This window comes from Crinia signifera, chromosome 5 (assembly GCF_055691185.1).
Source record: "Crinia signifera chromosome 5, ASM5569118v1, whole genome shotgun sequence".
Classification (NCBI taxonomy): domain Eukaryota; kingdom Metazoa; phylum Chordata; class Amphibia; order Anura; family Myobatrachidae; genus Crinia; species Crinia signifera.
In genome coordinates, this window is record NC_139221.1 from 220,978,009 (window position 1) to 220,994,136 (window position 16,128).

Sequence of the window (16,128 nt, forward strand, 5' to 3'; positions counted from 1 at the left end):
CAGATAATGTTTGGTAGATATATTACACACACACACACACACACACACACACACACACACACACACACACACACACACACACACACACACACACACACCTACAGTTCATATCTATCTATCTATCTATCTATCTATCTATCTATCTATCTATCTATCTATCTATCTATCTATCTGTGTTTGTTTGTCTACCAATAAAGTATAAAGTGCTGGTCTTTTGGAATATACACATATGTAAGATGTAAGATATGAACTGTGTAAAGACAGACAGACATAAAATGAGAGCGAAAGATAGATGGATGATAGATAGATAGATAGAAAGAATGACAGACAATATATATATGATATTGTAAACATTTCTACTTCAGAATTTCCTGAAAGTATATAATAATTAACCTTTACATACTGTAAGCCTACAGTACATGCAGTGATGTAATTTAAAACAATCTGGAAAGAAACAGGCGATGGTATAACATCATCAGGCATTTAAATACAAAATGTTTTCTGCACTATTCCTTTTTTGCATTTTACTGTGGGTTTAGGCCCTTATTTAGTCTCCCTCGAAAGAACTGCATGTGAGGATTTATTATGCACCTGTATACTTGTTTTTATGTGTTTTTTTTTTTGCTGGAATTGTTATACAGTATGTGTGTGTGTTACATACACCACTCAGGTCTGAGCCTGCAGAGTGCATGGGATTTTACATATATATATATATATATATATATATATATATATATATGCACTTTGTTTCATTTTTATTTTATTGTTTTGCGTGAGCATGGTAAAAATTTGTGGAATAGGAGAAATCATTATAAAAATATTGCCAGAACCACAGCAAAAACCTCATTGCTAAATATTTAGTATTTTTACTTTTCGATTGTTTTTGAAATCTGATATTTTTTTCTTTTATCCCATTATTGTTTCTTTTTAGATGGTCTTTTTCTTTTTCTTCTAAGGATTGCATCCCACTGTGTTTGTGGAACACAAAGGATGATCACAAGCACCCACATTAAATGGAGCTTATCCCAGTCTGATTCTTAAGCTATGGGAACATATACAGCGCGTTAGAAGAATGTTCACACTTTGACTTATCAATTTATCAGTACGGTGTAGGCCCCTTCCAAAACCTTTTCACTCTTCAGCTTTCTTCCAATGGCAAAGAAAAAAGACTGCCATCTGTACCTTTTTATCAACAGATTCAGAATCTTTTTCCCCATCTGGCAATGTGAAATGTTATTGGTTATACCATTCATTTACTAATAGTATTTAAAATAACGCTCAAACCTCGCGTTAGGTATAAGTACGGTATACAAAGCAATGTAACTGGAATTGCACAGAAAGATTTACTATGGTCAGATATGGTTTCCGTAAGCGCAATTTTTTTTTAAAAATTACTTTTTCAATACAGTACAAACCTGTACAGTCTTTGCAATGCTGCCCATTATTACCCGCTTTCCAAAATGACTTATTCAGTGACATTTATTTGACTCTGTTTGAACTAGTATGATGTCTTTGATTTTCTAAAATTATATTTTTTTATTCTTCATTGTTCTGTAAATAAAGTGAATCTTTAGATAGTGAATATAGCGTTGGACTGGTATTTGACAATACTAGTCCCTGATTCAGCTTCTTATATTTTTTTATGAAATAAACAGAGTTGGCACATTTTTGGTGAACGATACAGTTAACATTTCATTAATTCTTTTTATTATTTTCTTTAACTATGTGCAAATGTAATTTTTTAATTGTATAGAAAAATTAAACTATAGTACTTTTTAAGATGTAATTAAGATAACATGGTAACTCGTAAATTGTTCACATCTTCTGTATAACCTCACATACATAGAATGGAATGTTGCTGTAACATGTATAGAGTTTAATGTAAATCGGTACTTTATTGCCTCATTACAATAAAAATGAATATAAAAAAAAAAAAAAAACTATAGTACTTTTTTAACAAATGGTTTCCTAATTATAGGCTGTATATACTGTATTTTTTACTTTGCATTAAACATTTAAAAAATAGAGTGGCAAATCTCACTCATAGGCAAACAGTGACAATGGGAAATGCTCACCATTTGCTATTGCACCAGGCTCCCTGCCGAGTACGGGGACGCTAAAGAAATGAGGTGCAAGAATAAGATGCATTATTTCTCCATTCTGTGTTTGAAGATAGGCCGATTGATACGGACATGGTTCGTCAGTCTTCATCTTCAGCCTTAATGCATGAAAGTAAATATTTTAATCCACCCAACAAATGTATGTTTATATATAGAAATCTAGAAATTAGTTGTGTGTTGATATGTACGTATGTGTGTGTGTGAAAGGTAGAGAAAATACAAAGGATTTACAGTGTATATATATATATATATATATATATATATATATATATGTGTGTGTGTATATATATATATATATATATATATATGTGTGTGTAGAAAGATAGCTAGTTTTTTATCCATTACTCGAACAGTCTTCCATTTAATTTATTTATCGAGTGAGTGTTGTTATTACTTTAGTCATAAACATTTCTGAAATTTTACAAATTGTGCCTTACTAATTTGATCCTATGATACTGTGTAATTATATTGTAGACATACCGGATTTACTGGGTTTTATTTATTTAATTTTTTTATGGTTTTAGTTATTTATGCAGATTAATTTACAAGATCAACTATTCATGTGACTGCATGGATGAAATTCTGTTACTTGAAGGCTAAATGTAAATAAGCATATAAATAAAATAGGGTTCATGCAAACATTGGTGATTTCCACATGATACATCTACTAGTTTCACAGTTATTATAATTCTGTAAAATAATGTTTTATTATTTTGGGGGTGAATATATTGAACATGCACACACATGTATACAGTATATATATATATATATATATATATATATATATATATATATATATATGTGTGTGTGTGTGAATGTACTGTACGTGTGTATGTGTTTGTGTGTGTGTGTGTGTCTCTCTCTCTCTCTCTCTCTCTCTATATATATATATATATATATATACTGTATATATGTATATATATATATATATATATATATATATATATATACTGGATACACACACACACACACACACACACACACACACACACACACACGTTGCTTTCTTCTTTTCAGATGTTGCTTTATGCTATTATAACCTGTTTGCTGTAGAATCCGGGCCTGTTTTGTTTTTGTGTCCATATTGTACAGTCATACTGTTAGGAATTATTCCTCACTGAATGTATAGTGCTGCAAAATATTGGCACAATGTGATAAAGACCAGTATGATTTCCGTAATGCTATTTCTAACTTTTCTTTTATTTAGACCATGTTTCGGACTTTATTGTTTGTTTGGAACTGACAGGTTTCTCAGATAGCCTCATGCAATGTGAGAGACTTATATATATAGTTCCATTTTTAAACATAACTGCTACTAGAAATATTTCTATGTAACAGGTTCTGTTGTTAAGCACGAATATGCATCCAACACACTGCCTGTCAGCCACAACTAAAAAATGGGTTTCTATCATACCAATTATTCACCAAAGCCACACAACAGACAATGTTCTCATATGAGGAATATTGAACATACATCGGTCGGATAAGAAAAGGGTTAAAATTTGACAAGGACATCTCCAACACAGTTAATCCATACAAAGCTCTAGGATTTCTCTGCAGTCATCTTTGTGGTTTTCATTAGCATTTTTTTTCCTTCTTTTGTGAAATCTTTTCTTCTTTCGCTTTACCCTTGCGCTCTTGCAGAAATTAGCATATTATACCAGGAGTAGAAGATGTAAGAAGCCAGCCCCCTGCTGTTCAGTGGTTTGTGCAATCTGCAGGCGGCATCAATTTTTCAGCAGTTTGCTCATTGCTCATTACAGTCAGAGCACCAAAGTGGCTATCAAACCAGCACAATTCCCTCTGGTTCTTCTGCCGAGCATATGGGCTGTCTATAGCTATATCAATACTGTTGTTGCATTAATATGATTACCTATACTTGTTTCCCAATTAATCACACTGCCCATGTATAGCGTGGAGTTCAAAGGTCCAACAAATGGCTTTTAGACACACATTGCTATTACATTGCCCGGAGCTTCATTTGGGATAATTGACAGCCTTTCTGTTGGCTTCTAACAATGTGGTCAATCCTTCAAAGCTATGAGAAGTTAGAGTAAACATATCTAAAGACACTTACTGTAAACACTTCCTTCTTCACCTGCATGCAGCCATTGGCTTTTGGTAGATCTGCTTTATTGTTGTCATGGTAAAAAAAATTAAGCGATGCCATTTAGGATTCATAGATTGAATAATGACTATTATATGGCAGGGACCTGTTTTTTTTATTATGTCATTTTCTTTATTAATTCTGAAGCATGCTAAACAACACAACAAGCAATGAATGTATGGTACAGGTATTACATGTGTCCTAAATAATAGGGAATGTTAATAAATATTGCTATGCAAAGGCTCAAGCTCTATTTCTGTATAGTTCTCTGTATCTGATAACACATTTAGATAATTATAAATTGATAAAACTTTTATATTGCAGCCATAGAGAAATTATGCCACTTTCATTTATGTTTATTTTGTCAGGGTTCATTAAAAGTTCAGAAAAACTGTTACAAAAAGGGCAAACCCATGCCTCCTTGCAGTGCGGTCGCTAGGGTGGTGCAGGGGTCAGTGGGCGTCAGTGCTGGCTCCTCCTCAGGGTGCTGCACTTAACATTACTGTATGTGTAGCATGTCTCCTGTCACAGTGCAGGAGCTGGCATTGCCTCAAGACAGTCTCCCAAGGCAACGCAGCATCAAAATGGGCCATGAGGCCACACCCATGTCCAATGAGAACATGCAACCTTTTTTGGTAGAGCACGCCTTACATGTGTGGGGGGTATTTACACCAGGTGTTGCGGAATATATTGAAGCCCCTGCTCCATACACCATAGCAAAATTCTCCAAATGCTGAAGTAAAGTTGAAGATGCACTAAAGTAAGCATTCAATTTGTGGTTCCACAATGCAAATATGGAAAAATAAAGATAAATCTACACTTAGAATTAAAGAGTTATCACTTCCATAATCAGTATGTAAGAATTGTAAATAAGTTTATAGTATAGTAAGTACATTAAGTGCCTGTTGGTGTAACTGCACGCTATGCATTTTTCCTGCTTACACTTACAAGTAATATCAGTGCATCCTGAGGGTGTTCACTTGTAATAACCATAATCAGGGATGGGGGCTGATTCTGGCGGGAAATGTACTATGGGAGTTCTATTTCACATGGGATGTTGCTATGGGCAACCAATCAAAATCTACTTCTTATTTATTTAGCACCTTATAGAAGATAATGGTATCTTATTAGTTGCCCGTAGCAACATACCATGTAAAATAGAACTCCTATCTTAGTAAATTTCGTCTTGTGTTAGGTCCAATCTCATCTTGATGACAGCGTAACAAATGCAGTTGTCCAGCTCTTTTGGGCTACATACAAAGCACCCACACCATTTGATGTTCGCTGACCATCGAATATTGTGGAAGGCACACGCACATCTAAGGTTGATCAGAGCAACCTTAGATGTGCGTGCACATTCGGGAGGAAATGGGCGGGCAGCTGACATTCGGTGATGTCAGCTGCCCGCCCCCTGCACCCACGTCAGCGGTCACTCACCATGGGAACACCCACCGGCCGCAATTTTGGGTGCGTGCACCTGGCAAACAATTTGTTCGCCGTGTACGCACTCTCCCGGCACATGCAAATGCATTTAGTAAACATCGAGCTCGCATGCAAATTCGCATGCGAGTGAACAGACCTGAATAAGGTCATTTGTTTCATGCAGACAGTGCTGGGGCAGGATACTTGGTTTACACCCAACACTGCATCAAGCCTCTATATTCATCATTAAACTTTTTGTTCAAGTTCAATGACATTTTACTCGGATATTTGGATACACTTATTAATGCTCTTAGCATAGTATTCAAGCTTATTGGATAATCTTTCCAACATACCTAGTTTTATTATTGTCTACTAGCAGCTAGAGAAACAGAAAGAAACATATATAGAGTTAGGGACATATATGCTGGACAGCTTTGTATTTGTGATAAAGAGTTTTTATTCCAATAGCAGCAAAGTCCTTAATACCAGGTTGATCTGAATGTCTGTAGCTGACATTAGGCACTGCACACCTATAGCAAATACATCTTTTGAGAAAACATACTCGTCAACAACCGTGAGCAAGAGGAACGGCATACATTGAAATTGCAGCAGGGGGCACTCTTGTGAAAGTCGAGCAGTTGACCATAATGCATGATTTTATGACAGTGCTCGTTAGGAGAGATAGGATAACATTTTAATTATTTATTTACTTGTCTTGCAGCAATGCTGATCCAAGGTTAAAAGGCGATGCGTTTTTCGATCCACTGGAAGCATACGAGTTAAGCGTTATAAAGAAAGTGTAAATTCTTTGCATGATGACTAAGTATAACAGCTGACAAGTAACGGTCCTTTTCTTTTAAGAATTTTCCAAACCACCTTAATTGAGAGTGTCATATGAATATAAATCTCTTACCTTTTTCACAGAGGATTTGCTTGGCAAATCTACCGGGAAACCTTTGACTAGTTTAATAAATAGTGACATCTTATTGATTAATAATTGTAAAAGTTCTATTGATGCAAATCATAATAAAGTTACAATGTGTGCACCATGTATAACCTCTCGGATTAATGTTTTTGTCGTAGAGAAGCCGGATTACTCAAGCACTATTGTTTTGTCACGTAAATTTATTTTGTTGTCCTTCTTGTGCTGTGCTTTGTTTAGCTTTTTTGCTCTTTGTGGTATGTATTTGACTTATTTCTTAAATGGCTGGAGCCTCATGACTAGTTTCTGCATTGTTCATTTGGCAGCTTTGCAGTAACTGACAGGTCCTTACAATCTTGACACGAAAGTCTGATCCTTTGCCCTCAGCTCCTCACAATTGACGGCCAGTTATGCTCCAAACTACAATGTATAAAAAAATCTTTGCTGCCTTCATGCATTGGTTTCTCAAGTGTATGTTTTCTTTTTAGCAACTGTGTTGGAATATGGAATGTTTAGGAAACTTTAAGTCAGTAAATGAGCTCCAATTGATTTAAGAGACTTTTTTAAAGATGTCTTGAGTTGTTATATTCTTCTTGCTTCCTTTCTATGGGCTATAAATGACCATCATTGTTGTAGGGTATGTCTACATAAATGATCATATTGTGAGTTCCAACTTGAAGACACCATCAATTGATTTTTTTTGGCCATGTTCCAATTAAGTGTCTACTAAGCACTAAGTCCTGCTCATTTGCATTCAAAGGGAAGTTCGATTCCAACTAAAGAGAGATACATGAAAAAAATATATTAAGCAGATAACACCATCAAATTACTTTCCTTTGATATTTTCACATAAATTGATGACCTTTTATTGCGAGGACAAATCATGGAAAACTTTAAATTGTTATATAAAGCTAAATCGTCAGACTGATAAAAGATTTAAGAAACAAGTTAACTATGTTGATCCAGAGGAAGACATGTATGCATAGATGCATAAAACAAATTCTTGCCAACAAGGCATTAAACATGTTCTCAAATCATTTACTCTTCTATCACCACATATTTTGGTACAGAATGGTATAGATTGTTTAAGGCTGAAGTGATTGAACGCCTTCCTGTGTTTCTGATGAAACCTTTCATCCAGTCCAGTAGATACTGCCTTAGAAGTTGCATAGTGTTATATATGACAAATTTATTAACACAAATGTTTCATGCATAGGAAAGTATTTTTATATTTTTGCAATTGAACAGATTCTATCTATCTATCTATCTTTTTTATACTGTCATATTGATGCTTATATTAAAACCTTATATTAGACGCGATTATACAGTACTATTGATTATTTAATGATGTGGCTAAAGGAACAAAGTGAGCATGTTCCTGCCTGTATATAAGATGTTCCGTCCTTTGTTACTACGCATGAACATTTATGCATGCCCTTCTGGAGATGGATAGTGTTTTGTAGACAAGTAAAATATAACCTTGGAAGAAACTTTTTACCTGTACTGTAATATATCAGCTACTAATGGGCCAGATGCACCAAGCTTCTAAAAGTGATAAAGTATAGAGTAATAAACAGCCAACCAGTTACCTCCTGCCTGTCATTTTTCAAACCCAATCTGTATCATGGCAGTTAGGAGCTGATTGGCTGGTTGTTCATCACTACACTTTATCACTTTTTGAAGCTTGGTGCATCTGTCACTATGTAGCATACATTTATTGTCATTGAACCTGTCAACAGGTCTATTTAATGTGTATTTGTGTAGGCAACAAGTCCATATTAAATGGTTCTTTCGAGGATTACTGCAGAATATGCACAGCCAAATGTATTTGCTTCTTCTTGTATGGTTGGGAACAATGTTCTTTTGCAACAGCAAACATATCAGTAACTGTTCCTAATGATATTTTAGATTTTTTTTCTTTGCCAATAGTTTTTCATTCAACTGAATTTTGTCCATGCTTATGCTGCAAGGCTTTATGGCCAGCGGAGATCTTTGGGGATTCAGGAAATATTAGAGATGTTCACAACATCCCTTTTTTTGCAGAAGGAAATATATTTTTTTAATATTTGACTTATATACACTATATAACATTTAGCAAAAGATCATAAAACTGTAATTTTACAAAACTACAGTAATAACCAGTTTCAAAAGAAGATAATCCAAAACCTTTATTTTTTTTTAGTTTAAATCTATAAATCAAATCTTAGAACACCCAAACGCCAGCTAAATCTATTGCACTATCTTGCTGCAGAATTTAACTGTAAGAATTGAAGGTTATATTTAATATTTGTTACTCCTCTAGTATTGTAGTTTGTTTCGGTGGATGTGCTTTTCCAAATGTAATCCCAGATTACAGCGATAGTGAGACATTTATTTCTACATTTAATAGTATATAATGTACTTTTGATGGTGTTGAGGGAAAGACGTTATCTTATTTAGTATATTTTATTGTTAAGTAATTAAATCAGAATAGATTTTATACTGTAGGTGCAAGTTTGATGTTCCATATGTTTATCTTTATGTGGCTGGCTTTGCCACTCCACCTCCATTGAATACTTCTTTAATATATTTTATCGTAAATGAGATACAAGGCGTACAGTATAATTACAAACGTACATGCAACACCCAGCTCCTGTCATTGTGTAGGAGTTGGCATTGCAGCCTACACTTTCACCTGGGGCAGCCCACATCTCCTGGACTTCCTGTGAGTGTCAAAAAGAGGGGTCAGGCTGTGAGGCCATGCCCTTCCCAAATGAGGACATGCCCTTCCAGTGAGGTCACATGTCTTCTATTGAGGCCATACACCCTTTTTCCTAGCACGCATCTTTAACATGCTAATTATTCCCTGCACACTTCTGCTTACTGTTAAGGTTCTTACACTACGTTAACAGCACAATGTAAAACTGTCACCTGTTGTTTTTTAATTACCTTTCAAAATCTTAACTGGAGAAACCATCTTAAAGCAATTTCATAGGGATCTAATATTTGATCTGAATGTATATATGCAGACCACAGATATTGATTCAGGGCCAGGTTCTATCATAGAAATACAACTTGTTTCTTTTTTGGCTTTACTTTGACTAAGGGGTACATTTTTTAATTCTTTGATGGAGTTAAGGTGGAGATAGACAATTTACTAGCAACTCAGCTCCTACAGTACCTGCAATGTTACACTCTGTGTTTAAGAATGACAGTTAAGAGCTTTATTGGTTGGTAGATTATCTCTCTCCACTTTATCTTTCCACAAGCATTGATACATCTACCTCTCAGAAACCACTTAAGGTACCTCTTGTAGTCTGGCTGAGCTTATAATTTCCATGATAAGCTGTATGAAATCAAGAAAGATCGTAAGGTAGGATCCATTCCTTTTGCACTTCTTTCAAGTATACCAGACCCCTTGGCTATGTAGGGATTGCACTTTTGCCAAGTCCCTTGTGTCACCACGTTGCTTATAAGTAGTGTGTTTGAAAACATTTAGAACTTTCCTTTGCACTATTTCAATAAGTTTTTTATATTTAAATACATCTTGCAAAAAGTACCCTGTCCATCTACACTGCATGCTTATTGAAACTATTTTATATCTACTTCTTAGTCGCTCACTATAGAACTGTAACCATTGAGTTCTCCTTTAACATACCAAAGGTAGGAAAACAGCTACATTAACATGACAGCTCATCTAAGGGATTCAGTATTGAATCCCGGCGGTCGGGATCCCGGCGTTCAGAATCCCGACGCCGGAATCCCGACAGCCGAAATGCCGACAAGGGGGGGACGTGGATCGCCCCCCCTTGCGGGCTCGCTGCGCTCGCCACGCAGCAGGCCCGGTGCCTCGCTACGCTCGGCACGCTATTTTATTCTCCCTCCAGGGGTATCGTGGACACCCTAGGAGGGAGAAAGTGTCGGCATTTCGGCGGTCGGGATTCCGGCGTCGGGATTCTGAACGCCAGGATCCCAAACGCCGGGATCTTAACTGCATCCCCATCTAAGACATGTCATGATACATAGCTGCATGAGAGAAGACCAGTATGTCTGGATAGCCAAGCCTGTTATGCTTTTTTGGGTTGTACCAGCTCATGTTTTACTATTTTAGATTTGTCTTCAGTTTCACTTCAAATCGGTAGCATTATATAGATTACATACTTTAGAGGTAATGTACAGTGTATATGAAGGTACTTTAGCACATATGTTTATTTTAGATGAGGGTATTGACATACAGTATAACATTTTGGTGAGTTAAAAGGAGAAATTATAGTTCATGAATATTTTATAGCCTACAAAAGAACAATAACGTGTAATAGCTTTTAGGATGAATGGGATGGAAGACATAGTCTTGGAAATTAAATCAGCATATTGTTCTCGAATATATACAATTTGGTTTCATGATCAACTTTACAGATTGCTGTGAAAGCGGAGTTATTACTCAGCATTAGTGCCAGTGTTTCCATATCTATGGCAAATAACACATGTGAATAGGTTTATCACTGCATCTTTTTTCAATTTAAAAAGGGATGACAAAATAATTTGCCAAAATTTGCGTAGAAAGTTTTGCCTGCAAAACAACATATTTGAAACCTAAATATGTGAGCAAGTGTATTTCTCCTCCATATAAATCTGTTTTTGTCATTGTTTTGAAAGCTTTGTCTAATTCATTTTAGCCTTTATACCAACAATTACAAAACATATATTAAATAATTAAATTAGAACACAACCCTACAGACCAATTAGTTCAATCTGCATGACAATCATTTGGGTAAAGTTTTGGAGAAAAGCAGTTGTAAGTTGTAAGAATGTAACATAATATGGGGAACATTTTGTATATCGCCATACTATGTATGCACCAGATAGCTACTATCTGTAATTGTGTAGTATTATTATTTTGTATGGGTGTGTTTGGCTCTCCACAACATGAATCCTAGAACTCTGTTATTAGGCGATGTGTTGTAGCCTATAAGCAAGCAGGTATCAGAGTGTACATAAAGTTTAACAATGTCCAGTGGTTTCAACAATACATAACATCCTGCAATTTCAACATATTGACTATGACATCTCTTACATACCAAAATATGTTTAAGTAGTGAAAGCAGTCAAGTGGGAAGAAGTGAAATGGGTCTCCTGGATGAAGATTTTAGATTTATATATATATGTAACACCCTATCACTAGGCCCCGCTGATGTTAGGTGTATGTTATTTACAGTATAAGTCGGGTATGGGTATTTATTGTAGGAAGGTGCAGGAACATCCACTTAGTAATTTGACCCTCACTTTTTCTAAATGTAAGCAAAAGCCCAGTGTTCCCATGGTTATGAGGCACTGAAGCAGCTCAACGGATGTCAGCTGGCTGTCCTGTCCTCACACGCTAAGCTAAGGCACCTGATAGTGTGCTAGATTTGCGTGCATGTTCCACATGATTCAATGGTTGGTGACCATCAAATGATGTGGGTCTCACCCCCTAAGCTGCGAATGGATGTTTAGGCCAGACATCCATTTGCAGAAATGCGGGCGACTTCACCATGCAAAGGGGGGTGGGCGGCAATGCGAATGGCGGGCTTAAATTCACACGCAGTGCTGCGAACACCAGCTGTGTCAGGCTCCGCACTGTTAGTGTTCAGAGATGCACAAAAAAGGGCAAATAGAAGGAACAATGACCTGCTAATTGGTTTATGTCCTGATACCCCCTGGGGAGGTGGCCTTTTGGTGAGATGATATACTTTCCCCTGAATACTTCCTTCGTGACCATATAAGTATAACAGCATATAATATACAGGGTAATGCCATATGAATGACGTCCTGGGAATATACACACACGCATGGGGAATAATGACATAAGCATGACGGATACGGGAAACAATATGGCTAAAATGTACATTAATTGCTGTGGAGAATAAGATGCCAAAAAGACACTTTTACCACTGATGCCATTCCTTCACAGACACAACTCTGTCTTTCCACAAAATAGGGTCTTTCGTGGAGTAACCTGTGCGGTGACAATGAAATTGCAAGGAGCTGCCTGTCTTGTGGGAATATCATGGACATGTATCAAAAGATCTGTGCGATTTTGAACCAGTTACGGTCTGTCAGCATGCTAATTTGTGGATGCCTGGAAGCATGTGGAGGGAGGTTGTGGGACCGCAGGTGGGGTAAATTGTTTTATGATTTTGTAGATTTGCCCCTGATGAAGTCTCATGTAGACAAAACACATTGGACTCTTCTATGCATTAAGTCAATTCCATCTATGTCAAAAAATCTTCTTCATGTGGAATTTTATAACCTTTTATGAACTAAAATACTTTTTTTCTGAAAATAAATACAAACAAGAACTTTCTGAATTGCTTATTGTTGTTGACCCTATAGGGCTGTTCTAAATATGAACTATACCATTGCACGACATCTTACAATTGTCTGTCTCTCTATCTATCTATCTATCTATCTATCTATCTATCTATCTATCTATCTATCTATCTATCTTCTGTATATATTTATATTTTATTACCTTGAATGATTGGATAGGTGCCCCAATGCACAGTGCATTGCTTTGCTCAGGGCCTACAATGCTTTTAAGACGGCTGTGATCGTGCGCACATCATAGCTAAGATAAATAAGAAAACGACTGGGCAAAATCATGTTGCACGGCAGGTGCTGATATTATATGTACAGAGAGATTTCTATTTGGGTGAGATGTGTTTAAACTGAAATCTAAATTGTAGTATAAAAGTGAAGCTGTCTAACATTTGTGGGCTGTGTGCAAATGCAGCCAGTATTTACCCTACACAGAAAAAATATATAAATGTGTGAATAGGTCAAACATTTGTAACAGCTAAGCATTAAACATGAGATGTCCGCAGAACAACTGTATGACTGCATATTGTATGTATGTTTATAATGTTTGCCATATTAAAATGGATGCTTACTTGGGTAGAACTGTGTTTTATTATCTCGCTAAACCAAATCTGCTCTCACTAGTGCAGTTAATTCTTGGACTAGTCCAAGCATCTATAGCTCTGCATCTAGCCCTTTATTGATTTTTCCCTCCACACTATTAGTAATTCAAGGGTGAAAGAATGAAGGAAGTGCTCAGTCAAACAGCAGAGGCTTCATATTTGTTTACTGACTGCATGCTCAGCCAGCAGTCAGTCTCTTGTCTCCAGTGCTGTAATCTGTTGAGCTAATTTACTAATCTCTGGAGCAAATGTCAACATGCTATGAAATGTGATTTCACACAAATAGTTTGGAAATGAGAAGGCTGTATGCACTAGTATATCATATCATAGGCTATGCCTATGGTAATCACAATCTTCCCTTTACTCAAACATTAGAGATTGCAAGATATTGATAATGGACATTAGTCGACTACAGGCATGGTGAACATATTTAGACCCCAAATCATGACAAGATGATGATGACCAGCCACTAGCTTGCCACAAGGTTGGCCATAAATCACGGGTGCCGGACAGGGTCCCGACAGTCGGGATCCTGACAGTCATTTACCCGATGTTGGGATCCCGACTGTTTAAACACCATCAGACAGGTTCCCGACGGCCACTGGCTATTCCATGACCGCAAGGGGCTTTGTTGCGCTCGCCATGCTGTCTGAGTCCGCCCAGTCGGGATGCCCACATCGGGCTAATGACTGTCGGGATCCCGACTGTCGGAACCCTATACCACACCCATAAATCACAAGTAAGAAAATTGTATTTCTGTTTTACTAACAAATTCATACAATTTTTTTTTTTTTTTAATTCTTTTTTATTGCGTAATGCAATGCAACATTAACATGTCAGGACATTACAACGTTTACAAATGAATCATACAGTACTGCAAATGAGCTGTAAACATTTTCATTATTTTGTTGTTTAACAATATCCAAAATTCAAAAAATTCAAGAATGTCCTCTGCACATCTCTCCAATAAAAGGCAATATATGAGTAACCATGAATCGTCTCCTGTGAATTTTTGATAGTTATTTCTTTGTATGTTTATGTGTGTGAAGGCCCCATCCACCCAAATCCCTCAACCGCGAATAACAATGTGAAGACCCCTTTCCCTTTGTACAAGGTTTATACATGAATTTCCAGCTCCTATACCACTACTATTGGGGGATCTCCCAGCAGCCTCCTCGTCTCATACCACTCTGTGTATTGCAAGGTGTTTTGAATTCTCTTTTGAAAGTCTGCTGGTAGAGTCACAATGTAACTTTCCCAGGTTTCAAAACATTTTTGGGTTCGTTTTTCTTTATCTAAGGTTGTTTCCAACCAATCCATCTGAAAGATATGATGGAGCTTAGTTTTAAAGAGAGCAAACGAAGGAGGCTGTGTGGATATCCAATCATGCAAAATGGTTTTACACGCCGCTGCCTGTATGGCCAGTACAAGTTTTTTGCATCCCCTAGTCACCCTCTGTTCTGTAGGAATGATTCCAAATATGGCCCATTCTGCATTAAAGGGTATGTAGTTTATCAAATTATCTAGCGTGAATTTCCTCACTTGTAGCCAAAAGCCTCTTGTAATTGGGCATGTCCAAAGACAGTGTAGTAACCCCGCCTCTGCCTCTCCGCAGCGAGGGCAGGATCCATTTGATGGCATCCCTGCCAGCAGCTGTCTATGCGGTGAAAAATAAGCTCTATGAAAAAGATTTAAAAATTGCTTCTGGTATTGGGCAGCAGGTAACATACGGCAAGAGTTTACCAAGGTTTTAAGCAATATTTCACATGATAGATCGGGGAAATCCCTTAGCCATAGCTTCATACCTGACCTCGTGTCCTCGTGTACTATAAGTGGTCTGAGGTAGTTGTAGTGTAAAGAAATGGCTTTTTCGATTATGGGCTTAGCTCTCAAAACCCCATCTAAGTCATTGTACCAATCTTTATCAGAGAGGTGTTTCACTGTTATTTTGGCATAGTGGCTCATTTGGAAGTAAGCAAGTGGATAGTTATTCAATATTGGGAATTTCTGGTAAGCCTGCTGAAAGGTTAATACTTTGTTTGAGGAAGGGTCGCATATGTCCTTCAAGCTAGAGATTCCTTCTCTGTCAAACAGGGTAAAGGGAAATGCAGCCTCTCCATGCTGGAATTCTTCATTGCCCACGAATGTTAGGAATAGTGAGTGATGTGAATTCAACTGTTTTGCATATCTCAGCTTGTGCCATAATTTATAAATAGTCCACAGTAGTGGATTGTCTTTGATAGATTGTGGGATTTCAGCTTCAAATTTATGAAGAAAGCTTACTAAATTACCATCTGGTAAGAATTGCTTTTCAATTAACGTGTTAGCGTAGGTTTCCCCATTATGTAACCAGTCACGCAGAAAGCGTAGCAGGGTCGCATAGTTATATGACTGAACATTGGGGAAATTTATCCCCCCATTTATCTTTGGTTGTTGTAATTTTATTAATGCTATTTGGGGTTTTTTCCCCCTCCATATAAAATTCCTGAACAGACTGTTTATTTTATTGATATCTGGATTATTCAACATAATAGGGAGAGACTGCAATATGTACAGAAGTCGCGGGAATGTTGTCATTTTAATTAAATTGGCTCTGCCTAAGTATGATAGAGACAGTGT

General features: G+C 36.8%; 1 long non-coding RNA gene across 2 annotated transcripts in view; it reads left to right on the plus strand.

Moving 5' to 3' along the window:
- Positions 1-16,128, plus strand: part of LOC146080872 (uncharacterized) — a 58,362-nt gene that overhangs the window by 8,354 nt on the left and 33,880 nt on the right. The window contains exons 2-3 of one of the 2 annotated variants that reach the window (XR_014475014.1): positions 932-2,232; positions 12,528-12,703. This is a non-coding gene — a long non-coding RNA (uncharacterized LOC146080872). The remainder of the gene's footprint in view (positions 1-931; positions 2,233-12,527; positions 12,704-16,128) is intronic. The other variant, XR_014475013.1, reaches the window with a different exon arrangement.